The sequence below is a fragment of the Lissotriton helveticus genome, chromosome 4_1 (genome assembly GCF_964261635.1).
Source record: "Lissotriton helveticus chromosome 4_1, aLisHel1.1, whole genome shotgun sequence".
Taxonomy (NCBI): Eukaryota; Metazoa; Chordata; class Amphibia; order Caudata; family Salamandridae; genus Lissotriton; species Lissotriton helveticus.
Genome location: NC_136063.1, coordinates 2,024,701,892 through 2,024,729,311, shown reverse-complemented (window position 1 = coordinate 2,024,729,311; position 27,420 = coordinate 2,024,701,892).

Below are 27,420 nucleotides of genomic sequence, written 5' to 3'. Positions count from 1 at the left end.
AAGTGAACAATCCTGCGGCGGTAGCAGGCGAACACTTTCCTCCCTCATGGCGGGGGTAAAAGCAACCCACCGGTCCAATCCCTGCATTGAAGTACCACCCCCAGTGACACAGACTGACAGTCAGAGTTTGGGCCCCAAGTGGAACCGGTGGATGGACTCATTGGACGATTTCCTCGACGCAATCGGTGAACGAAGAGATAGAAAATGTCTGACACTACTCCTCCAGCTGGTAGGTCATGAGGGCCGACGTTTAGTCAGAACATTCCCTGAAAAGGACACAGAGACCTATGAGAGACTCCAAAAGAAACTACGTACTCATTTCCATGCACCGGTAGACGTGGATCATGCTCGCATCGCCTTCACCACAGCGCGGCAGGAACCAGGAGAACCATTGCCAAAATTCATCGCCCGGTTGCAAAGCTTGGTACCCGGCTGCTACTTCAACACCTTTACAAATGACGAAGCCGTTTGGCTTCGGATAATCGAAAGCTGTTCAAATGCAGACACGAAGCGCAAGATTCTTCAGGGGCAGTGGTCGCTAAGGAGAATCATCAGAGGGGCCGAGGTTGGAGTGCGGGTCGAAGTAAGAGACATATCAAACAAAACCAGAAAAAGGGAGGGTGAAGGCAGATCAGAGCCAAGACAAAAGAAGAGACAAAGCGTCATGAAATACTCCGAGTCAACAACACGAAAGACCAGGATGAGTCAGGATTGCGATAGCGGCACTGATACAACCCTAAGGAGTTATTCAACCTCAAGGAATCAGTCAACAGATGGTGCAAACGGTTCTGAAGCAAATGAGGTGTCAAGTGGGTCAGATCGCACCAATGGACCAGATGACAGTCTGTCCAACAAATGCGCAAGAAAGGCAAAACATAGAAGACTGAACCAATCAAGACAACACTGGAAATCGGTACACGACCACACACAAGCATCTCACTGTTCGAGAGACGAGTCCGAGGAGACGTCAAACAGGGGAACACACCACACCGGTAACACAGATGTCAGTACACAAATGTGAATGCTGTCTTCTCCTTAAATCCCAACCGTTGCCAAAATGTGAAGGTTGAACCAAGAAGATAGATTTATTCAGGATAGACAGCTTAAACAACCACAGCTGGCAGGAACTTTCACATAACTCCTAACCTCCAATGTGGAACTCCTCTGGTATAGAATACAGATGACATTCTAATACAAATATTCCAACATAAGAACACCACAAATCTTGTTTGTTTCAGTACAGCTACTATTAAGTTAGATTTCAAACAGCCACCCCAGAATGACTGCACTGTACAGAAAGCTGGGTCTGGGGTAGAGACAGGCCTGGACAGGACATTCGTGTACAAACTACCATATGTCATACCAACTATACATACAGAATGAGGGGGCAGATAAACTAGGAAGAAGACCTCCGCTCCCCTATCCACTCCAAGCAAAGGAGGCCATGGTATCGTCTCTTCCAACAACACATACATTTCTTCCCAGAGATAGTATCCTTTCAGTGTGTCAGACCGTACCTGGATCTCGCATGAGCTGCTGCTAGTATGTCGGTGAGAGCCCCCAGGACCAGGAGACCTTGGGGCCCCCACCACACAGGGGCTGTGGCGCCTTCCGTTACACCCCTGAAGCGCAAGGATACAATCTGCAGGCAGCTCAGTCGGTGCTGCCGCCAATGACTGCAGCGTTGTTGCACGAAGCTGTGAAGTCTGCAAGGTGAAAGAAGCCCCTGCAGGTTGTGCAATCAGTGCCAAGGAATAACACAGCCTCCTTCAGGGGGCCTCCAATTTCGCCCACGGACAATAAACATCTCTGAGATATTAGAGACTCAAGGGCCCGTCTTCCTATCTGCAAGAGGCCCCATTGTTTCCTTTCACGCCACTGGTAAGTGCAGGCCCGCTCCGCAAAGGTATCATGATCAGCTCAGGTAGCAAGGGAAGTGCAGTTCACTTAAGGCACTGACAGCAGGCAGGTCAGTCATAGCAGTCATGCAGTATATGCCCAAATTGCTGCACTGAGATCAAGCGGAATTTATCTGCGGTCGTAAGAAGCCCTAAACATAAGCCGACTACTGACAATTCTGGAGGCTGGCATGCTATGACTGCGACTAAGCCGGGATATTTAGTGTTGAAATTGAAAAGGCATTTGATTGTGTGGAGTGGTCATGGCCATATGAAGTGATGGAGCAGATGCAATTGAGAGAGGGATTCCTGAAATGGACCAGCCTACTCTACAAAAACCCCACAGCAAGAGTACACATGGGGTAAACCGTCTCTGACAGATACCCTGTTGGCCCAGGGATGAGACAGGGCAGTCCCCTGTCCCTGTTGGTATTCGCACTGGCAATGGTACCCCTGGCCTGCAAAGCCAGAAAGGGACATTTGTACCACAGGATCCAAGTGAGCAACTACCATCACTGCATGTACCTCTATGCAGATGATTTCCTATTATTCCGGAGGGAAGCGGAGAGGACTTGAGGGGAGCCAAGTGCTTGCTAGACAACTTTGGGGCCCTATCCGGTCTACGGGTCAACTGGCAGAAATCCATCCTTTTCTTGAACAGTAGCAAACTGAGGCCCCCCACCAGGGTCAGATCACCTGAGATTGGAGCCTCAGTGTCTACAATATTTAGGGGTCCGAATTTTCTATGACCAGGCCAACCGTTTAATTGGAAATGTAAACATAGCTATCAAAGCGTTGAAACAGAACATGGAGTTCTGGAAAACACTCCTGATTTCCATAGACGGCAAAGTGGGTCATCTGAAGACGGTGGCGCTCCTGCAGCTGTTATAATACTTCACTGTGCTCCAGCTGTGGATACTAAGAACGGTGTTTAGGAAGCTGACCTCACTAACCATAGGATTCATATGGGGGGCTGGGCGTCGACGAATAACACTAACCACACTGCAGTAACTGGTCACAGATGGTGGTCTAGTAGTTCCAGAATTTGAAGCATATTATTTTCTGGCTGCACAATTGCAGTGGTTTATGCAACTGGTAGCAGGGATGCGGAACCCAGAGAAAATATTAGGACCATTTGTTCCCACCTTGGACCGTCTGTTGGAGGGCTTTTCAAAACAAGGTGTCAAGCAGACAGATGCACAAGGGAATTTCAAGTCATGAGTAAGTGCTGGGCTCGCTGTCTCCAAAAGGCGAGGTGGAAAATCCCTTTTTCACCTGACTTCCCCATTTCCATGCTCAACGCTGTACAACACATGGGAAAATATGGAGGTTTGACTGAGTGGGCCACCGCAGGGGAGACAAAAGTAGGGGATTTCTTCCGAAATAGGGAACTGATCCCCCTCGAGGAATTCAGAATGGAATTTGACCTACCACAAGGCCACTTCGTCTTACATGGGGCAGTGAAGCTAGCATTCCACAGACACTGGATATTGGCTCAGAAGAGCCTAAACCCCAACAAAACTTGGCAGTATGTGGCAACAGGCTTGAGGACCTATATAGCAGTATCAGCCTTATATTGAACAATAAGTGGAGACATGCTGCTACCACTAGACATATTCAGGGCTAAAGGGAAGGGAGACAGAAGTATAGATCTCTGAGAATAACTGGGCAGACATTCTCGGAAGAATACCCAAGATATCCAATAATAGTTTTCAAACACATCAATGTTCTAATACCCCATAGAGTCAACTTCAGACACCAGACCATATCATAGGTACTTTAATACAACAGATGCTGTTTGTGTGAGGTGTGGGACCTTAGGAGCAGACTTAATGCATATGATTTGATACTTCCCTCCACTGTGTCTGTATTGGGAAGAGGTAACGGAGACAATTGAGAGGACAGTAGAGAAGTAAATCCCTTCCACACCAGGTCATTGCCTGCTGGGCTGGTTCCCTCACACTTCAAAACAAGGGTATCAAGTAGGTTCCAGGACCTGGAATACATATTATCTAAAGAAGAAATGACTTGGAACTGGAAAGTGCCAGGAGGGAGCGGGTAACATCATGGGGGAAAGAATTTGAGAAACTGGCGGGATACGAAGGAGTGGTGCTACTGCGGTAGGTAAGGAGCGGCATCTGCTCCATAGATAGAGTCTGAGCCTGGGAGGTACTGGTTCACAGCATACAACATCCAGAGCCACAGGCAGAGGATCACACACCACAAGCCCACCCCGTTGCCTCAAGAACCAGGCTAGCTTTGAGGGAGTGAGTGACATGGCCCGCTCAGCAACATACTCTACCCCTACCCCATTGCAATGGAGGTACTAGAGGAGAAACAAGGTAAGAGAGCTTATTCAGCGTGACTCAGAGGGACCAATACGCACCCAGAAGCTGAAAAACTATGTTGAACTAGAGCACAACTCAGAAGAATGAGGGGCAGAAGGGGATGGGAATTATGAAAGTAGATTGATTGCTACTGTTATTTGACACTTGATTAATAGCATGTAACCTAGATGCATCTACTGTAAGAGAGCTGTTTACAAATACGACTGGTCATGGAAAGTGGTTTCTACTGAAATGCAATAAAATCTGTTTTTATAAAAAAAAGTAATGATATGGAAACATTTGACTATTGTGGGGGCACGAGAAGTGAATAGATTTGTTGCAGAAACCTGGAAAGAAACAAAACAGCTTTTTTGAACCTATAGTTTATTCATGGCTACGCCTGGACCTTTACTTCTGCCTGGTTTTCAAGCTATGTTTGTAGTAATACAATAGCTATTAAAGCAGACAGTTTGTTGTCTCGAGGTGTTCCTGAAAAAAAACCTGTTGGGTTCCTTCAGTTTTAAAGTTTAAAAAGATGAAATGCAGTAGTCAGTGTTTGTGTATTTTGCACCACTGCATGAATACATTTTATTAAGCTTTACCTTAAGAAGTCAGTGACAACATGACGTGACAGGGCATTTGTGTGGAAAACGTAATTTATGGTGACATTAAACAATAAGCAGCACTTCTTTTTTGTGCTTATAGTCACAAAATATTTGCACTAATTGACTGTTTGTTGACACTTTAGATTTCCTGTGTGATGTAACCGACCATTGTAACTTTCACTGGCCCATATGGCCACCTAAAAACCCTATTTAATTCTCCCTTTGATATACTTGTACTCCTCTGCTCCCACAACAGATGGAATACTAAGAGAGATAAGGGGAATACTGCCATAGTGTAAGGTATTTCGTCTGCAAGAGCTCACTGATGGACAGACCTAGCAGGTGATGGTCGGAGAGATAGGAGACAGGCTATTTCAGAAAGATAGAAACAGGCACAGGAACAGTACAGAGGGGATTCCTGTAAAGGGTTGAAGGGTAAAACTATTCCATTCAGAGAAGGTATGTGTTTTCAAGCAGATAAAAACACTTAACTGACATATTGTGGACTTTTTAGCACATAACTGGGTATACCGAGTGTATGGTCTGGCACAGCCTATCAGTATGCATGCAGTTTGGCCTGAACAGTAATAGGATAGCCACATACATTTGCAGGCTAAAAGTAAAAATCACCATTAGTGAAAGAAAATCATTGTGACCAATGATGTGACACCTATGTGATCATAAGTACGCATACCTGCCACCTATTAAGTTGGGGATCCTTTTCCATCTTGGAAACATGAACTAAGCACTTCTACTGAAGACAATAGTCCTCATTCTGGGATAGCGTTTGTTAGAAATAGGGTTTCAGGTTAGCTAGTGTATGCAGCTAAGACAGGCAGAACCCACCACTATAGTCAGTATAAGAAAATTACACACATAAAATAACCCCTACTCCCCCTCCCTGGTAGCTTGGCACAGGCAGTCAGGCGTATCCCAGAGGCAATGTGTAAAGCCATCATTATTAACTTTATTCAGTCGTTCAGACCATCAAAGTGCTTAGGCGTACAAAAGTATGGTAAATAAAACAAAGTTTTACATGATAAAATAGTAAGCCAAAGTAGATGGTGTTATTCATACAACAACAAGCATATTAAAACCTGAGCCATTAAAGAATATAAACAGATTTAAAGAACTGGCTTCCAAGGTATTAAAACCATACAAGCTAAAAACACATAGAAAATACAAAAAGGGCTGGGGCATAATTATTGGAAGTGCAGAGTAGCTCAGTTCTCTGTAGATTGTACATGAGTCATAAAATACCATGATCATAAGACATCAAGTACAAACTAAACACTTTATGAAAAGTAATACTTAATCAGATGATATGCTCAATTCATTTTAGCTTCTGCCTCCTAATGAACCAAAATGTCCCCAGGAATATAGCCGTTGCACATACTATTAATGGCATTGTATCTGTCCTGAGGATATGTAGTGCCCCTAGGTGACTACGAGTTCCTAGTTGACTGCTGACAGGAGCTATCCATATAGATTGTGGATTTTTATATAGAGGGCATGCAAAGAGAATATGCTTAGTTGTCTCCTCTATTTCAAGGCAACATGGGCAACTAACTGTTTTCACTTGGGAGCCCCTATTCCATGATGCAGTAAAGGAATTTAAGGGGAGACATCCAAATCTAGATTGAATAAATAGATTCCTCTCTTGTGGGACAGTGATAAAGTCCATATAGGGCTCGTACACACCAAACATCTTAAACTCCATGAACTCTATCATAAGTCGACCTACTTTCACTTGTGTGACTGTTCTCTCAGCCACCCATTTCCAATAATAAGACTTAACCCACTCTCTGCTAGGTAGTAAGCTAAGATCTTTTTCTTCCCAAAGGTTCCCCAAGTCTATTTGAAACAGCAGTGTTTTGACATTACGGAACCAATTAATTTTTTTAAAGCGATCCAGCTTAAGAATCTGCTCAGTGGCAGTCGCATAATGGACGAGCTCAGGTGTTTTTTTAATGAGAAGCCAAAATAGAAGAGGTCGAAGCCTCCCTCGATCAATAATTGTAGTTCTGCCCAGATCTAGTCGTAGGGGAGTAAGTGGGGTACTCTGGGGAAGTAAGCAAAGTGATCTTAAGAATGTATTCTCTGCAAGAAGCAGACCCTCCATATTGTCAAATCCCCAGATTTCTGCCCCGTAAAGAGCCGATTCAACCACCTCTGATCATTATCTGTAGTGGTGCTGCAATCGGTCTAGATTGTGATGACCTATGTTCTAAAATTATAGCCCCAGAAGTCATCCTCTGCTGTAGAATTTGCTTCAAGATGTGATGTTTCCATTCTATTTTTTTGGTGAAGGTTATACCAAGATATACAATGGAGCCTACCCTTTCCAGGGGAGTCCCCCAGTAAAGGTTTCCCTTTAAATGATTTATGGGGGTTCATTAACAAGCGTTAGGTCTTTTAGGTGTTTTCTTCTAGACCACCCCTCACACAGAAAGACATGGAGTGATCTAATAAGAGTTGAAGGCCACTTGGGGTTTTAGAAACTAAAAGCGTATTGTCCGCAAAAAGCAACATGCTAATTTTTACACTCCCCAATGAAGGGGCATCTGCATGGGCTTCCGCTAAGTAATTCACCACTCCATTTACAAAAAGTGCAAATAAGGTGGGGGCTAAAACACAGCCCTGCTTCACCTCTCTTGATCTCCCCAGCGTACCTTCGCATAATTGCCTTCATTAAGGCGAATTAAAAGTGCCAAGATGTATGTCATGGGGGAGCCCCTGATCATAAAGTACTTGCCAAAGTGTAGCCCTTGGAATAGGAACAAAAGCTGACCTCAGGTCAATAAAAGCAGTCTAAAGACTACCCTGTATTGTATTCAACTTTAGTACTGTCTGCTTTGTAACTAATATTCATACTTCTTAAAAAATGCATCACTATGTCAAGCATGTATATGATTACTCATACAGACCATGTTTTTGTGACTTCTAGGAATTTGTGGCCTTTTTTCCTGACGAAGGCATCCCCATACGCCCATACGCCGAAATGCGCGTCGAATTACACACAAGTTCTGCCACACTATTAACCATTGGACTATATAAAAAATATTTTTAACTAATTGTTCCACTTATGCACTGTATATTCCTTTTTTAATAAGAAAATTGTTTTATCAACAATGAATGCTATATGTTGATTGCGCATTATTTTTTTTACTTTCTATATTTTAAACATTAAATGAAAACAGATCACTTTGTACTGCCCTTACTTGCTTGACATTTTGGGTATATAATTTTTGAAAAACACATTCTCCATTTATCTATAGCGATTCTTACTGTCTAGGATGATACCTACATTGTGTAAAGACTACCCTGTTCAAATGTCACAGACTTCCAGGCCAAGACGGCAAATCGAAAAACCTGATCGATAGTACTGACCTTTTTCCTGAACCCTGCTTGGAAGGGAGATAATATATCATTCCACCCACTGTGGATTGAATTGGGACGGGTAGGCCCAAGGCCAGTAAAGAGGTGAGGCACACCCAAAATCTCTTTTTGTGTGTTGAGTTGAGTTGCTCAGAAATCGGGTTATAGATAATATATAATTCCCTTCGATCCAATCAGTATTTTTTGTAAGCAAGGCACGAGAAAAGGCTTTCTGCACCCCATCTATCAGACTTACCGGTCTGTAGTTTGAGGGCAGTGATCGATCGCCCTTCTTAAAGACTGGGATAATCTTGGCTCCTTGCCAAGAAGGGGGTATAGGAGCCCCAACAGCTATACCATTAACAAGTAGCCACATATAGTTAGGCCATTTAGGAATATCAGCTAAAAATACATCACCAGGTATTCCATCTGAGCCTGATGCTTTATTTTTAAGAATAGAACTAATACTTTCAGTATTATCTGCTGCTGAAAAAAAATTACCGTCAGCCTGTAAGTTGGTTAAGTCTAAGGAGGTATCTACAGAGGTGGACATTCCTAATCCAGAATAAATTCCGGAAAAGTGGTCAAACCAGGCTACCGCTGTGATATTATTAGTGGGTGGCCTTGATCTCTCAGCATCTCCCCTTGTACAAGAAGCCAAAATTGCTTTTGATCTTTCAATTTGCAAGCAGCATTGATCTGTTTCCAACGATCCTCCACATGTTCCATTTTGGCTTCCCTCTGTGCTTTCTTATATGCTCTTCTAGATTACTTATATTAATATTATTTTTAGCTTTAATCTCAGCTGTTAGAAGTGACCGTGCCTCCTTACACTTTCTATTAAACCAGGAATAATGAGAATTAGCAGGTGTCTTCTTTCGATGAGGTTGCTTACATACAAAATGAGAGGCTAACTGAGTAAAAAAGGACTAGTGTATATCTGTAACCGTTTTAAGCTCATCTTGTTGGTCGGCTCTAGAATAAAGCCTATCAATATTTTCTTGTAGAATTACATTTATAGCAATGTGTAAAGCGTTTATGCAACATGCACACACCAGTGAGACAATAAATACACCACTAAAGAGACACTGCACAGGATTAAATAAAAATACTGTATATATTGTGCACATAACATAGACCAAAACAACTAAAACCAATAATCACGTTGCCAACTAGACAATCGTCAGTACAACACAGTTAATGTAATAAGATAAAGACTTATATGTTGTACACATCATAAAAACACCATCATTGTACATATTAATGTGAATTCTGAACTAACACTCATTATGCTGACTATACAAGGCAAAAGCTATATATATCATAACATCAGGGCATGAAATGTAGCAGTTAGGTTAGGGAGAGAAAACACATGAATCACCATACATCACCAATAGTACATAAATCTCAAAATAACACCAGAAGCACATAGGGTGCAGAACACCTGCACTCATATTAGAAGGTATACAGTATATTCCTGTGAGCCTCGTTGACACCTGGGCATTTGATCACAACACATAGGACATGATGTGCGGTAATGGAGAATCCCAGGTCAAGTGCCTCCATCGAGGACTCGCCCGGCATTCATAAACCATGGCACCAGTATGTGTGAGTGCCCCCCCAGGTATGGCCCAGCTCAGGGGCATACACGCAGCAGACACAGCTGGGTCCCACGTGTTTGAAATATTTTAGATGTAGCTGCCCATCACCGAGCAGTGCAACTACCTTCACTGTGAAGCTCTGCCTTTGTAAAAAATGTCAGGCTGCCCGTGGAGGAGTGTGGGACCGACATCTCTCTCTTGCAGCCCCCACAGTACCTTAGGGAATGAGTGGAGGCGCTACACCTCAAGAGTTTGGCCTAGAAGGGTGCACAGGCCCCTGAGAAAAACAAGGAAGTTGTGTCTCGGTTGGGCTGACAGGCCCCGTCCCCAGACATCAACGGGGTTCTCCTGCTCGGCCACGCTACCTTCTTGTTGACCCTGAAGCGGGGGACCTGATTTTAATGAGGTGGTAAGCGGCGACAGTCAGGACAAGGCTCAGAACGCACAGCGCGAGTCATGAAGTGAAGGACTGTGCATTCCTTCAAGCTAATCAGAAAGTGCCCAGTGAGGCAGGACATGCTTCAGCGCAAGTCATGAAGTGAAGGACTGCAGATCCCTTCAAGCTAATCAGAAAGTACCCAGTGAGCAGCGCTCCACGCACACTCCTCAGGAAATATTGAGGCACAAAGTGCTCCTCAAGCACAGTTTAAGAAGTTCCCAACAGGCGCTAGTCTGAAGAATAAAGCATTCACTACGCGCTAACCATTCAATCAATCAGGATTTATAAAGAGCAGCTTATCACCCGATATGGTATGCAGATGCTTGCAGGCCCTGGAGTCTTATTCGAACAGCCAGACCTTGAGAGCAATTCAGAATTTTGGAAGTGAGGTGATTGTCCAAAAGTGGGTGAGGAGACTTTACCAGATCTTTGCTGCAAGGTGGGAGAAGGAGAGTCCTCCACTTCTGCTTTGGTAGATGCTGGTAGTATGGGCAAGTGAAAGGGAGCTGGAGTGTAGTCTTCTTGATGGTTGGCCGGACCTCAGGTGGTGGTTAATGTAGGCAGGTCCTTGGTTATGTAGAGCCTTGTGGGCGTGGATCAGCAGCTTGAATTGGGATCTCTTCTGTACAGGAGCCAGTGGAGTTTCCTGTGGTGGGATGTGATGTGAGTTCGTCAGGGAAGGCCAAGGATGAGCCTGGCTACGGTGTTATGAAAGGTCTGAAGTCTCTGTAGAAGGTGTGCAGCGATTCCTACGTAGAGAGCATTGCCGTAGCCAATCGGCTGGTGATGAGGGCTTGTGTCATATTGTGTCTCGTGTGTAGGGGTAGCCACTTGAAGATCTTATGCAGCATGCACAGTGAGGAAGCAGGCGGAAGATACGGCTTTGATCTGTGATTTCATGGTGTGCTTGTTATCAGTAATGATTCAGAGGCTTCTGGCATGGTTGGAGGGAGTGGGTGCGGGTCCTAGGTCTGATGGTCACCATGAATCATTCCATGCCTTGTTGCCAAAAATCATTACTTCCATCTTGTCTGTGTCCATCTACATCCAGTCTGCGATGTTTGTCATGCATCAGTGATAGTTGGTTCTGGTGGTGGTGGGGTTGTTGGTGAGTGAGAGGATTAGTTGAGTGTCGTCTGCATAGGAAAATATGTTGAGAGTGTGGGATTTGACAATGTTGGCCAGTGGGGTCATATATGTATTAAAGAGCATGGGGCTGAGGCATGAGCCATGGGAGACACCTCAGGTAATCTCCTTGGGTTCAGAGGTGAAAAGTGGGAGGTGATCCTCTGAGTTCTACCGGTGAGAAAGGAGGTGATCCATCTAAGCATGACCACTTGAATGCCTATGTGGTGGAGTCTTTCGATCAGTGTATGGTGGGATACGGTGTCGAAGGCTGTCAAGAGGTCATGGAGGATCAAAGCTGCTGTTTCTCCGTGGTAAAGGAGGATTCGGATGTCATCGGTGGCTGCGATCAGGGCAGTTTCGATACTGTGATTGCTGCGAATGGTGGAGGGATTGAGTAGCTGGTTCTGTTCCAGGTCTGGCATGAGTTGATTGTTGATGATCTTTTCCAGTACATTCGCAATAAATGGGAGTAGGGAGATTGGCCAGAGGTTTTTTAATTCGCTGGGAAATGTTGCTGTGGTGATAGAGGTGTTGAGTAGGGTGGTGATTTCCCAGCCGATCATTTGGTTTCTGAGGTTTAAGATGTGGTGCAGGTGTGGGTCTCTGGCAGCTCCCAAATGGATGAATTTCATGGTGGAGATGGTGTCCTTCATGGAGAGGATGTGCCGGGTGGTTAATATGTGGTTTGTGTCAGTTATGCTGGTGGCATGTCTGTCAAGGAAGTCCTTCAGTGTGGGTTCGAACTTTCTGTATATGGTTGCGATCTTGTCATAGAAGAAGTGCGCGAGCTTGTCACACAGCTCCTGTGTGGGTATGATGTTGCTTTTGCTTGCAGGTAAGTTTTCAATAACATAGGACAGGCCACCAAGCCCTGGGAGATCACTGGGGGCACCAAAGCAGGAGTGTAGGCAGCAGACCACCACACAGAGTCCTTTGAAGTTGAAGGGGCAGTCCTTCTTAGTGTCAGCATAACAGAGAAAAGTCCATCTAGGGGTTTCTTCTTATAGCACAGCGGTTCCTCCTGGCAATGTGCAGAATGTAGAGCCCACAGCATCTGGGGCCAGATGTATGTAGATAGCATTTTGCGATTCCCTAATTGTGAATTACAAGGATTTATAATTAGGAAATAGCAAAATGCAGTATATGAAGGTGTATAGTTCACCTTATGCGATTCCTAGGGGGTCACAAATGACCTCCCTCATAACCACGACCTCCGAGGAATCGCAAAAATCACGGGGATGGTAGCCTGCTGAGATCAGCAGACCATCATGTCCGTGATTGCTTTTCAAAAAAGCAATCTTTTTTTTTTGTAAAGCAGCCCGTTTTCCTTAAAGGAAAACGAGATGCTTTACAAAACGAAAAATGAAAAGTTTTCTTTTCATTTTTCAATAGCAGGCAGTGGTCCGTGGGACCACTGCCTGCTCTTAAAAACGGTTTTACAGACATTCACAAAAGGGAAGGGATCCTCTGGGGACTCCTTCCCATTTGAGAATGGGTTACCACCTACTTGAAGAAGGTGGTAAAATGCAAATGATTTGCGACTGCAACTGGGTCACAAAACATTTATACATACCGATGCAATTCCGTATTAGGAAGGGACGCTCTAAACAGGCCCCTTCTTAATGCCGAATCGCAAACCCATTTTAGGTTTGCAGCATCAGAAACGCATTTTTTGTATTCGCAAAGGGACAGATTCTGCAAATCTGCCCGTTTGAGAACGCAAAATTGTTTGATATATCTGCCCCTAGGTTACAAGTCCCAGGCAGTGTTTAAAATCATGGGGTCAGAGTCCCTGTACTTATACTCAAAATGTCTTGGATCTGGAGGTAACTTCAAAACAATTTTAGAAGTGCACAACACCCATAATCAATCCCATCCCTGGCTCCAGACACACTCCAGCGGGTGGAGACATGATTGTATGAGGACAGGCGTAGCCCTATTCAGGTGTAAGTTATAACTCCTTTCACCACTGTAGCTCAGAAACACCAATCAGCCTGATGATGGGTCATTAAAATATGGGGGGCACACCTCAGCTCCCTCTGTGTGACTGTCTAGAGGGAATACACAAACAGCTCCTGTCAGTCTAAATCAGACGTTGAATGGAGTCAGGCTCAAAGTGTCATAAGCACATAACAATGCCCACTTTCCAAAAGTGGCATTTCTAAAATTGTAATGAAAAACCCAACCTTTCCAATAATCAGGATTTATCACCCCTATTCCAACATTGCAACTTTTAGATCAGACGTTACCACTGGAAAACATATCTGGGAATTCACAATGCATCCCTATTAGAGGCCAGCCTCACAGCAGTGAGAAACCAATTGGCTGTTTGTCACTACCAGGACATGCCATACAGTGAAGGCACGTGTACTACCTTTTACCTACACAGCACCCTGCCCATAGGGCTACCTAGGGCCTAACTTAGGGGTGTCCTTCATATAGTAAAAGGGGAGTTTCAAGCTTGGCAAGTAACTTTAAATGCCAAGTCACTGTGGCTGTAAACTGGACATTCACGCCCTGCAGTGGCAGACCTGAGACAGGTTTGAAAGACTACTTCTTTGGGTGGTGCAAGCAGCGCTGCAGGCCCACTAGTGCCATTTAATTTACAGGCCCTTAGTATATGGGATACCGCTTTCCCAAGGATTATAGGTAAATTAAATATGACATACAAGTGCAGACCAATCATACCAGGTTTATAAGAGAGAGCACATGCACTTTAGCACTGAATAGCAGTGGTAAAGTGTCCAGAGTCCTAAAGCCACGAAAAACAGGTCCAAAAAATACAGGAAGAAAACAACCCTGCAGAAAGTGCTAGCTCCAACATCATTAATATGTGTTTGCCCTTGGATATGTGCTGTGGTAGAATTATTGCGCTTTTTCTGCTTTCTCTACGATAATTATACAGGAAAATACATGATTTGGCCTTTGTTTTAAGAACAAAAATTACTTAGGGATAACCCCCACCCTACCACTCTGGAGTATATTGATGAAATTTGGGCCAGGTATTCCATCCCACTCCTTTCAAAGATCACCAGCCACCACTGAATCTCTCTACTCTACTAGCGCCCATTTTATATCACATGTATTATACCTATCCTTGCGGTAGGTCTGTCATTGATATCAGGACTACGCGCGACGAGACTGCTTACTCTTGCAGGTTTATCAAGACCTCTGATCGTGTATGGAAGTGCAGTTAGAGAGGATACTTCCGACTCTCTACGCTACAGGTGTCACATGTTCAACGCAGGTGGTACACATTTTAACATGGACAAGGAACCTATTACATTATGGTCTACTATCGTGTTTAGCCTTGAGAAAGTCCTTTCGGACGAAAAACTTGTCTGCTGCCTGTTTCGGATGGATGTATGACATTACAACGCACACTTTTACAACGCATACCTTTACAGTGCATTTTTTACAACACAACATCCATTACAACGCATTCCATTACAACACATGCCATTACAACGAAATTTTTAAAACTACATTTACAACGCATTCCATTACAACGCATAATACCTTTACAACGCATAACATTACATTGCATGTTTGGTAAGTATTGGATAGTGTAGGGGTAGAAATTAATATTCTAACTCCAGGGGGTGCAACAGTAGGGTAAGTGTTGGATAGTGTAGGGGTATAAATTACTATTCTAACTCCAGGGGGTGCAACAGTAGGGTAAGTGTTGGATAGTGCAGGGGTTAAAATTACTATTCTAACTCCAGGGGGTGTAACAGTAGGGTAAGTGTTGGATGGTAATGTTATGCGTTGTAATGGTATGCGTTGTAATGACTGCTTTGTAATGACATGCGTTGTAGTGGTGTGCGTTGTAGTGTCATGGGTTGTAATGGTTGCGTTGTAATTGCATGCGTAGTAATGGATGTTGCGTTGTAAAAGTTTCGTTGTAATGGTAGTGCATTGTAAAAGTTGCGTTGTAAAGGTTGTTTCCCGTTTCGGATGTCATGAAAACCATGCTTGATATGGAATAAAGCATATGCAAAAAAAATCAGGCACGTTTTATGGACTTCTTGTTTATTTGAGTTGCTTAAGCCAATTGAACTGTATTGGACTTCCTTTTGTGCCTCGGCATTTGTGTAGCTCACATTTTAGATTTAATAATAGAATATTTATATCGAAGGGGACGGTATTTCTGTATACTATTTCTCTGCTTTGCAATTCAACAGTTGAGTCATCAAAGCAGATATTAAAAAAACACATTAATCAATTATACAATAAAAATAACATCATCTAACATGATACATAAATAGTTAAGACAAGATTAAACCTCACTTCAACTCTCGAATACAAAAAATTTGAAAGAGTTATAAAACGTACAAAGTATTCTTCGCAATTACGGTGCCATAATTATATACTTGCTCTTTCATTATATTAGACAATTATACGCGAGAAGAGGACAGCAACAATTTGTGACGAATTATCCAGGCCCACTGCAAGAACTTTGCCACAGCTAACGCTATGGGAGGGTTAGGATCAGTGCATAAAATACTCAGGCCCTCAGCATACCTTCGAGTACCCATTAGTCGACAAATGGGTTTAATCCACTTGTGACGAGGCAAAATATATTCCGGGCACACGAACAAGATGTGACTTGTAGTTTTTTGTTGTTCTTGACACCTAGGGCATCTATCATTAACTGAACCCTCCCATTTCTCGGTAAACATCTTAGTGGGGAGGGTACCAACCCTAAATTGAAAATATAGTTTGCGATCTTGTGGCTTTTCAATTTGATCCCAATATTTCTCATACGCTGGCCAGGTCTTGAATTCTAAAAAACGACTGGTGAGATTTGAAGATAAGGTTCTCGACAATGTTAGATCATTAACCATTGCCCAATATCTTCCCTTAAGGAATTTTTTCGTTGGGAAAACGGCGTTTTGTGGGTTGTCCCATAATTCAGACATACCCATCCACTCCAGGAGACTCCTAATCTCTCTAAGCCATTTTATTTTATGAAAGGAGTCACTCTTAATGATGTCCCTAAGGCCCTGGGCATAATGAGACAATTCATCAGTACACCATATCCTCCGCCAATACAGTAACGGCCGCAGGCTTGCCAAATATTTGACTGTTTTTTTACCCAAATCCCAATATAATGGGATCAACGGAGTGCTTTGTGGAACACTTGTCATTTTGCGCACAAACTCATTCTCCACCTTGGTCAGTTGTGTAATATTTTCGAAGCCCCACAGTTCGGCTCCATAAAGGGCCGAACTCAATAACTTTGTCCCGTAGATCTCATGAACTGGGCTAATTGGTTTAGTCAAGGAGGATTTGAATTTTTGCAGAAGAACACCTGTTTGTTGCTTAAGTTTTAGAACGGCCAAATCAATTTGGCTGTCCCAGGGCATGACCGTCTGCAAGGTAACGCCTAAATAAGTAAATGCGTCTACCTGCTCTAGAGGAGATTTGCTCATAAATATATGACCTCTAAAGGATCTGTGCTCATTAAATGACATGAACTTTGTTTTAGCAGCGTTTATTTCCAGACCCTGCTGTAAGCAGAAATCCCCAAACCGCTGAAGGGCCTTCTGGAGGCCACTAGGTGTTTAAGACACTATTAGAGTGTCGTCCGCAAACATGAGGACGGGAATGCGGGTACCTGCCAGAGCTGGTGCGTCCGTGAGGGTCAGGGAGAGGTAATCTGCCACCCCATTGACAAAGAGCGAGAACAGGGTTGGTGCCATAACGCACCCCTGCCGCACTCCTCGCTCAACAGGGAAGCTTTCAGTGACCTCCCCCTGTGCCCCCAACGGACACGAGCAAAATTGTCCTAATGCAAGCGCACGATCAATGTAAGCAATTCAGGGGCCATCCCTAGCCCCTCCAAAACCTGCCATAGCTTGCCACGCGGGACTAATTCGAAAGCCGCTCTCAAGTCGACGAACACAGCATACAAAGCCCCTTTGCCCAAAACCACAATTCGCCAACATAACATGATAAAACGAAAAACTTGATCTATTGTGCTCGTTTTCGGACGAAACCCAGCTTGCAGAGGGCTCAGAATATTATTTTCCTCCATCCAAGCCTGTGTTTTAGATAACATTAGCCTGGCTATAATTTTTTTAATGGAATCAATCAGGCTAATAGGCCTGTAGTTGCCTGCAATCAACTTGTCGCTTTTCTTATATACCAGAACGATTTCTGCCCCCTTCCAAGAAAGGGGATAGTCGCTCCTTGGGCGATAGCATTTACCAGATGTACAGTATATACCCGCCATGTTTGTTTATCGTTTAAAAACAGGTCTGTGGGGATACAGTCAATGCCCGGTGCTCTCCCCTCGGTTACAGTCTCCAAAGCCCTATCTACATCTCCCATTGTAAAAACATCTCCTTGGAAAAAAGTATATTTAAATGTGTCACCGTCAAGATTACTGCCACTAGCAGCATATTGCGGTTTAAAATGTTCTACCCACAAATGTTAAGCGACGTTATTTTGTGGGCAGTCAGGGCACCCACATCTATCCCATTTGTACGTATCCCAAAATAATTTTGGGTTCCTTGCCATATATGCATCCCTAAGCTCCTGCCATTTGCCCTCATCTCATACCTTTTTCGCTTCCTTCTGCACTTTCCTATACCGGGCCCGGGCCTCTCTTAAGCTATTTGGATCCATGGTTTTTAATGCTATGCCCAATTCCAATCTGGCTTTAATACAGGCTTCGTTGTACCAACTCTCAGGTTTCTTAGAGGACAGTCCTCTGCCAGACCCCATCTTACAAAAATAAGTTTTTAACTGAACGAAGAGTTTGTTATGGGCTTCAACAAAATAGCATAGTGGTTCCACGGTAAGAGCAACTGACTCTACAACAACGGCATCATCTAAAATCTTTTTCACGTCATCCCTTATGGAAAGCAGAGTTTCAGGGTTCTCGACTACCTTACTCCATTTAAGGTGCCGTTCATCGTTTGCCAGAACCACTTCAGGAACTAAATTTACCAAAGTACCATCCAAAGTTCTATCTAGGTTCAGATTAAATGAAGAGGTAAGGGGATTATGGTCGCTCTCTATACGCACCAATACTTCCATGTCCACAAGACTCTGCCACAGTTTTAAATGGACAAGCAAGTAATCAATGCAGCTAGACCTGGAACCATTATCGTACGTTTTGCTACCATGTCTATCCGATGGTGTACGGCCATTAGCAGCCCTTAGCTGGTTCCCCAGACAGAGGCCCTTCATTTGTATTGCTGCCTCTGTCCATTTTTTTATGGGGGCCAGCTCGAGTTGAGGAATGCCCCATCTAGAGTCTTCCTCCTCCGTTAGACATTGGTCATCGTACCCCAGCAGCTCAAAGGCGGTGTTAAAATCCCCTGCTACAAGAGGCAGGGTGTTTGGAGGTAGAGCTTCAATTAGAACATCCAGCACTGATACTACCTCAGACCTTTTGCCCCCTGGTTGCCCTCTAGCATAAACATTAAAAATTTCAAGGCTCACACCAGATGGAAAGCGAAGTCTCACTGACAAAATATCATTATTTGGGACAGCCTGTTGTTGTAAATCACAGCTTAAGGCCTGCTTAACCCAAATAACCAATCCTCCTATTGGGCGTCCCTTTTCTTTCTTTTCAGCTGGGACAAAGACATTAAAATATCCCTCCCGAAAAACAGGGTCCACCAACCAGGTCCCTTGAAAGAGACAGATATCAAATTTATCAATGAAGGTGGTCCAATCAGGCAAGATCAGTTTTGTACCCAGTCCAGCCACGTTCCAGGATAACAAAGACAACAAACCATTCCCAGTCCGTAAGCGTTCAACCTCATCATCCCCCCCATTTTCTATATTCAACTTATTTGGAAGGAGGGGTCTGTTATTCTCGGACAATGAGACATTAATACATCACAACCCTCCTGTTGCTGTGGGACATCACTACTAACTTCCCATTTAGTTCCTCCCTACGAATCACTGATCTCATAAGCATTGATAGAGGAATTTGGGCCCTTTTATGGTATGCCTTCACATGGGGCTTCGTTCATTCCATCGACTTCAGGGGTTCGACGTCAATCACAGTTATCCAGCCCAGACAGAACTTCAAACCTACAGTACTCCTAATCTGAGCCCCTCCATCTAACAACATATGCCTAGGGGCTTGGTATACTGATGGCTGGAAAAAGGTCAAGGGCAGTGACTGGATTACTGTATTTAAACCTTCATACGGCCAATTGCAGATGTGATTAACGGCCCTCCTATCCTTGAAATTAATAATGACACAATCCCCCGTCTATTGTCTTTTTCCGTGCCCCCACCCAATCCACTCTTCTTTCAAACAATATTTCGGCAGATACATGGGAGTTAATGGGCGGTTGTTACTAAGCCAAAATATGCATGTGTTTTTAAGCTCCAAATATGTTTCACCTTTGTTCTGGCTCAATTGAGGAACACCCGCCAGTACCACGACTTAAGGGATAGAATCGGGAGGGAGGACAATACGTACTACATTTTTTGGTGAGGGTGCAGTTGTGGAATTATTCACAGTACGTAATTGAGTTACAGGCCCATGCAAATCAATTGTCCCTACTTCTTCACTGTCTACAGTTATGCTAGGAACTGCTGTCAATTCACTACGGGTGTGTTGTGAGGCCGGATTTAATGCCTCCTGAGACTTTAGCTTTTTCAGAATCACTTCCGATCTGAGGAGGAATAAGATTAACATCAACTATAGTACTCCCAAGCGATTTCGTATGCTTACTAACTGTCCCATTAGCCCGAACACCACCCCATGCATGTCCCGAAGCTAAAGACAATTCCAAACATACAAGTCTACTTTCAATAATGTCCAGTCTATCATAGATTGGTTGGCATGTCTTTTTAAAAATAGATTCCAGTTTGCCCCAAAAGTCAGGCCCCAGTTAATCAGATTGAATATCCACTGCTAAACTTGGGGTATGAGGGGCTATTTCATCGCTGGGTGGACAAGTAGAAGTACTTTGTGTGGTAATTGGGACCGTGGCTCCATTGAGCTTCATAATTTGAGCTCTTCTTCCCTTCGATTGTGCTTGTGCCCCGGTCCTCTTCCTCTTATGCGCCGAACTCTCCACCGGTTGAACAGCCCCAGTTTTATCACTACTGCTCACTGAGCGAGTCTGGACGCTAGATATCAATGATTTACAGGAAACATTACTGGGTATGGCGTTCCTGTTACCCCTTGGAGAGATATCAGTTGTCAAAGGTAACGGCACGTGACCAGATGATTGTAATAACTGATCCTCCTTTCCACTTTCAGGAGTTGCCGCTATAGTTATAACTGGCAGCAATGGAGGAGTTGGAGAACAGACCTTCGCTAGACTTCCCATCGATGACCGTTTGCTACAAGCAATGTCTAAGGATAATCCTCTTTCCATCTGTTCAATCTCGCGAGCTAAGGCCATCGAGGCTCTAACGAGAAACTGATCCAGAGTGCCAATGATTGACCCTCCCGGGTCCCGCTTTCTTAGCGGCTCCACTACCCGTAAGGGACATTATAATAAGTAATGTAAAACAAAGACCCTTTATAATCAAGTACTAAATTAATCCACAGTAATTGCAACAGCTACACACTAACCTTGCAGGTATAGACTTTTGAGGGTGTCCGAGCCTGTCCTCAACGCACTAGAACGGGCTCAAACGAGCTCAAACGGGCCCACCCGGTGCGTGCCCGCGTGCGTCCCGCAGCGCGGGGGTAGGTGGAGTTAAATACAGTACAAAGAAGATAGGCGGGAAGAGGAACCAGCTGTGAAGAAAGCTGTGCCTGCGGGTCCTCGCAGTCCCGCGTCGCGTTAGTGGTCCCTGGAAAGGTGAAGGCAAAATCTGCAGTCAAACGAACTGCTGCGAGCGGCGCCCGCGAAGCGGGGGTGGCGAGCAGTTAAATGCTGTGAGCAGGAGGAGGCGGGAAGAGGAACCAGCTGTGAAGAAAGCTGTGCCTGCTGGTCCTCGCAGTCGCGCGTCGTGTTAGTGGTCCCAGGAAAGGCGAAGGCAAAATCCGCAGTCAAACGAACTGCTGCGAGCTATTCATGACTCCATATTTATGTCAGGCTATACTTCTCTATATCATATTCAGGCATACAATTATTTGAGTGACTTTTGGACACTCTTTCATTGTTTCTAACTGTAAAGTGTGAAACAAATGTGCACGACTGCTGTCAATGCTACAACTTGTCTGTGAGCATAAGTGAAGGGTGTGTCTGCCCACACTTTGGGGCTCATTAGGATGGCGGACGGACCTGCGTCCGTCCGCCACCCTAGAGGAGGAGGGACCGTCCGCAGGGGCAGCGACGGTCCCTCCAGTGCAATTAGGATGTGACCGCCACCCTGGCGGTCACATCCTCTATTTTTACCATTGCGGCGGGTGCGGCTTCAAGCTGCACCCGCCGCAATGGTAAAAAATGCATACATTGCATTTGTATGCAGAAAGCGGCAGGCACCGTGCGGTGCCTGCCGATTGCTGCATACAAATGCAGGGGGGTACCATAGGTACCCCCCACCCCCCCTTCACCAAGGGGGCCCGCAACGGGCCCCCGAAGCCAATGTCTGTATGCTTTTCCACGGTGGAAAAGTCGCCGTGGAAAAGCATATGATTTCCGCCATCCTAATATGGCTGGCGGTGTCTGATAGACACCGCCAGCCATGTTAGAGCTTTTCCGCCGCGGTCGGAAGGCGACCGCGGCGGAAAAGCTGCGGACGGATTTTGAGACCCACCGCCATCCTAATTTGGCGGTGGGTCTTTTGTGCCTCCCCAGCGGTTTTCCCGCATCCTCAGGGCCGGCGGTGGCTACCGCCGGCCCGGAGGATGCGGGAAAACCGCGATCCTAATGAGCCCCTTTGTCTGTTCTGTGTGTGTAATTAGGACTGTTGTAATCATGAGGATGTGTCTGGGTAAAGAATGATGCTTATGGACATATAAATATAAAGCTGTGTCTGGCAGATGCCCTTGGTAGCTAAGTAAACAAGCTTGTCCCGGTTCATCTGATGTTGCGTGTGTGCATAGGGCTGGTCCTGGATATATGGGGCTTTCATATGCCATAAGGCAGTGGTTCTTTATCTGTGGTCAGATGGTCCCCGGGGTCCCTGAGGCCTACCCGGTATCCTCCACTGTGTTGCGAAATGAAACTTTATTCAAATGAATACATTAAAATTAATGAAATATGTGCAAATAAAGCAGCAACATTGAAAATGTGAAAACATTTTCTATATTTGATTGGGAACTAAACAAAATATTTGAGCATTCGTTTAGTGTCTAGAAGTTTTTGTATTTGTGTATATTGTTTTGAAGTTCCAATCATAGAAATTACTTAAATCGGGGGTCCCCAACTTCCAGCAATGACTTAGTAGGGGCCCCCGAATTCCTGGATTGATTACTTGGGGGTGTACAGAAGTCAAAGAACCGCTGCCATAGAGTATTGTCCTTGACCACCAAAAAAGAAAATTCATATTTCGGGACAGCAGTTGTGTATTTTCAAAAAATTACACTATAATGTTTCTGAATAAATGTAGTTTACTTACTAAAATAAAATGCCGATATTTTCTGATAAGGTGAGTGAATTAAATGGTATGCTGATATTTAGACAACAAAGTGGATATTTTGACTAATTGAAAAGTTAGCGCTTGTGGCCAAAAGGCATGTACTTACTGAAGAGGGAAGGTGGTATTTGTAGTCATTTATTCCCCATCCCTGAAAATATTGTTATTAAAGGTCAATGTAATGGGAGAATAACATTATTTTGAGAAATAACATGCAGGAATAGTTGTTTCATAGCAGATTCCTGGATGTTTTCTTCGGTGTCTCACACAGAGGTCTTGCCAGTTTTCAACTGTGGAAAACTCTGAATGAAACACATTAACTGGAATATTCGAGGCACTCGTATACACCTAGAAAATGGCGAACTGATATTTAGGGAAAATAACATTAATGTATTTGGAGATATTGACAGCCTGATATTTGAAGAACATCAATTTTCCTAAAAATGAAAACGTGGTATTTAGGACAAAATTGAAAATAGCCTCCTGATCTTTGGACATATGTCTAAACATAGGGGTGAGGGGGGGGATTTTAGAGAGTCAACAAAATCACTACCTCCCTACTCGCAAAGAAAAGTAGACTGTAAAGACTAATGGGCTCTTCTAAGTAAAGAATAATTGTTTCTTTACCTTCGTGAGTTGCTCAGGTGTATTTACCAGAGTATTGATTATACTAACTCCCCCGGGACATATTACTTTTCAAAATATTTTTTCAGACTAGGTAGCATGCTCATCACAATGGTACTTCTTCTCCAACACCAGCTGGTGTTTGGGGGACTTATCCAAAGCTCTTAAATAGGAGATAGGTTTTTGTTGGATGTGCGAATGTAAGCTAATTCTATTAAGAGTAGGACATGGATTGGAATTTTGTGGGGAGAGTGGAGAGTGTAGTATTTATTAGGATACGTCACAAACCACTAGGTAAAAGGTTAACATGTTTCAGCCCTTCTGAATGTGTGAATGCATCGCTAGGTTTTCATTGGGGACTCCAATGCCTTTCTCTGGAGGGTACTCTACGCTACGACCTTCTCTCAGTGGTGTCGAAACAAATGTATTGTGACTCATTGGTCAATATGATTCCATTTCTTGATGATACCCTGTTGAAATAGATTAAAAGGAACAAGAACCATGCCAAGCACAGATTTTCTGAAACATGGTTCTTAATGCATTTTAGTTCAAAGATAAGGTCTGCTGTCTTCTTTGTCTACTTTCAAGACCATATTGGTATTTGGATGAAGATTGGAAATAGTGTCAGACTGAAGAAAACTTCAGCATTTAGAGGGAAACAAATTAACATAAAGAAACCTCTAAGAATTCTTGCTGGCATCTAAGATTATAGGCAGATCAAGAGCAGGCAGCCAGAATTCTTGAGAAGAAGCGGGAGTAAAATTAGAGCAAACACTGAATCAAGAGCACAGTTGAGGCACAGCAAGCAGACTGAACAGTTCCCTTTTATACTCTTTGTAGGAAAGTGGATTAGTAGGTGGGGTATTCACCTTAAGCTAGTAATGATACCACAAATCACTAATAAGTCCAGTTAAGTCTCAATAAATTAATACCTGCTCAACTCTTGGTAGCTTGCTAAATGAGCAGTCAGACTTAACTTAGGAGACAGGTATGTATGAATCAATCAATCAATCATAACATTTGTAAAGCGCAATACTTACCCGTGAGGGTCTCAAGGTGCTGAGAGGAGCGGGGGGTGCTGCTACTACTCGAATAGCCAGGTCTTGAGGAGTCTTCTGAAGGTTAGCAGATCCTGGTTCTGCTGCAGGAGGATGGGGAGGCTGTTCCAGGTCTTGGCGGTGAGGTGGGAGAACGATCTGCCGCTGGAGGTCTCTCTTCGGATGCGGGGTACTGTGGGCAAGATCGAGGTTGGCGGAATGGAGCTGGCAGTTGGGGGTGTAGAAGCTGAGTCGTCTGTTGAGGTATGTATCGACCGGTGTTGTGGAGTGCCTTGTGTGCGTGGGTGAGGCGCTTGAAGGTGATCCTCTTGTTGACGGGGAGCCAGTGCAGGTCTTTCAGGTGGGGTGTGATGTGGCTGCAGCGGGGGATGTCTAGAATCAGGCGTGCAGAGGCGTTCTGTATGCATTGTAGTTGTTTCAGGAGTTTGGCCGAGGCTCCCGCGTCGAGGGCGTTTCCGTAGTCCAGCCTGCTGCTGAAGAGTGCCTGGGTGACCGTTCTTCTTGTTCGGTGGGGATCCACCTGCAGATCTTGCGGAGCATGCAGAGGTTGTTGAAGCAGGAGGACGAGACGGCGTTGACCTGCTTTGTCATGGAGAGAGTGGAGTCGAGGATGAACCCTAGGTTGCTTGCATGGTCAGTGGGTGTCGGAGCTGTTCCCAATGCGGTCGGCCACCAGGAGTCGTCCCAGGCCGAGGAGGTGGAGCAGAGGATGAGGACTTCCGTCTTGTCCGAGTTTAGCTTCAGTCGGCTGTTCTTCATCCACTCGGTGACGTCTTTAATTCCTTTGTGGAGGTTGGTTTTGGTGGTGAGGGGGTCCTTGGTGAGGGAGAGGATCAGCTGGGTGTCATCGGCGTAAGAGATGATGTTGAGGTCATGGCTTCGCACGACGTAGGCGAGCGGTGCCATGTAGATGTTGAACAACGTCGGGCTGAGGGATGGGCCCTGGGGTACGCCACAGATGATCTCTGTGGCTTCGGAGCAGAAAGGGGGGAAACAGACGCTCTGGGTTCTGCCGGAGACAAAGGAGGTGGTCCAGTCCAGAGCATTGTCGTGGAGGCGTTTGCGTAGGGTGCGGTGGCAGACGGTGTCAAAGGCAGCTGACAGGTCATGGAGGATGAGGGCCGCAGTTTCTCCCTTGTCCAGCAGGACCCTAATGTCGTCGGTGGCGGCGATGAGGGCAGTTTCGGTGCTGTGGTTGCTGCGGAACCCGGACTGGGAAGGGTCCAGGATGCTGTTCTCCTCAAAGTAGCCGCTCACTTATCTGTTGATGGTCTTCTCGATGACCTTCGCCAGGAACGGGAGCAGGGAGATGGGCCGGAAGTTCTTGAGGTCCTTGTGGTCAGCCTTGGGGTTTTTGAGTAGGGCGTTGTTCTCTGTGTGCTTCTAGCTCTCTGAGAAGGTTGCTGTCTTGAAGGAGATGTTGATGATTTCAGGAGCTGGGGTGCGATGGTGGTGCTGACTTTGTTGAAGATGTGGTGTGGGCATGGGTCTGACGGAGATCCGGAGTGGATGGTGTTCATGATCTTGATGGTGTTGTCGTAGTTTATGTTGGTTCAGGAGAGCAAGCGGTCGGTGCGGATGGTGGCCGTGAGGGCGGAGGTCTCAGTGGCTGTCGGGGCTGACTTGACGTTGAAGGTGTTGTAGATGTCTGCGATCGTGCGATGGAAGAAGGTGGCAAGGGAGTCGCACAGGCCTTGCGAGGGTGGGATGTCATTGGTGTTGGTGCTGGAGTTGGAGCGTTCCTTCACGAAGTTAAAGAGCTCTTTGCTGTTGTGTGCATTGTTGTCTAGGCGGTATTTGAAGGAGGCTCTTTTGGCAGTTCTAGTTGATGGTGTCTGCGGGTGGCGTTCTTGTGGGCTGCGTGGCTGTCCGGTGTCTGTTCGCGGTGCCATTTCTTCTCTAGCTTATGGCAGGTTTTCTCGGAGGCCTAGAGGTCTTCAGTGAACCAGTTGGCTTTCTTGCTGGTGTGTCGGTTGGAGGGTTTATTGATCGGGGCAAGGGTGTTGGCACAGTCATCGATCCATTGTCTGAGGTTGCGGTCGGTGGTGTCGGGGTCGGTGGGGTCGGCGGGTGGGCTCCGGGCGAGGGTGGTGGTTAGCTGGTCTTCGGTGACTTTGCTCAAGCAGCGGCGGGTGGTCTGTTAGGTGTAGTGGTGCGTGGTGGGTTTCCGGAAGGTGAAGTGGATGCAGCGATGGTCCGTCCAGTGGAGTACGGTGGTGTGGTTGAAGGAGACGTGGGAGCTTGCAGTGAAGATGGGGTCGAGCATGTGGCCTGCGGAGTGGGTGTGGTGATGAGTTGTCTGAGTCCGAGGTTGTCGATCAGGCTGGTGGAGTTGCGGTCGTTGTTGTTCTCGAGGTGGAAGTTCAAGTCCCCGAGAAGGATGTAGTCTGTGGAGGCGAGGGCGTGTGTGCTGAAGAAGTCGCCGATGGAGTCGCTGAAATGTGGTCCAGGTCCGGAGGGTCTGTAGATGAGGGTCCCTCTGAGGGTGGTGTTGGGATCGGTGTGGATCCTGAAGTTCAGGTGTTCGGCAGTGCTGAAGGTGTCGTCGGTGTTGGTTGACACTCTGAAAGTTCTTGTGGACGATGGTGATTCCTCCTCCTACTCCATTGTTGCGGTCCCTGCGGTCCCTGCGGGTGATTTTGTAGCCGTCCGGGATGGCTATGGCGATGTCAGGTGCCAAGGAGGGGTTCAGCAAGGTCTCTGTCAGGAAGGCGTTTTCTGGGGAGGTTGAGTCGAGTAGGTCTCATAGTTCAACGGCGTGTCTGCAGGCGGAGCGGGTGTTAAGAATGATGCATCTGAAGTGGTTGCGTTCTTTCACGGTGGGTGGCTTGGCGGATCGGATGCTGGT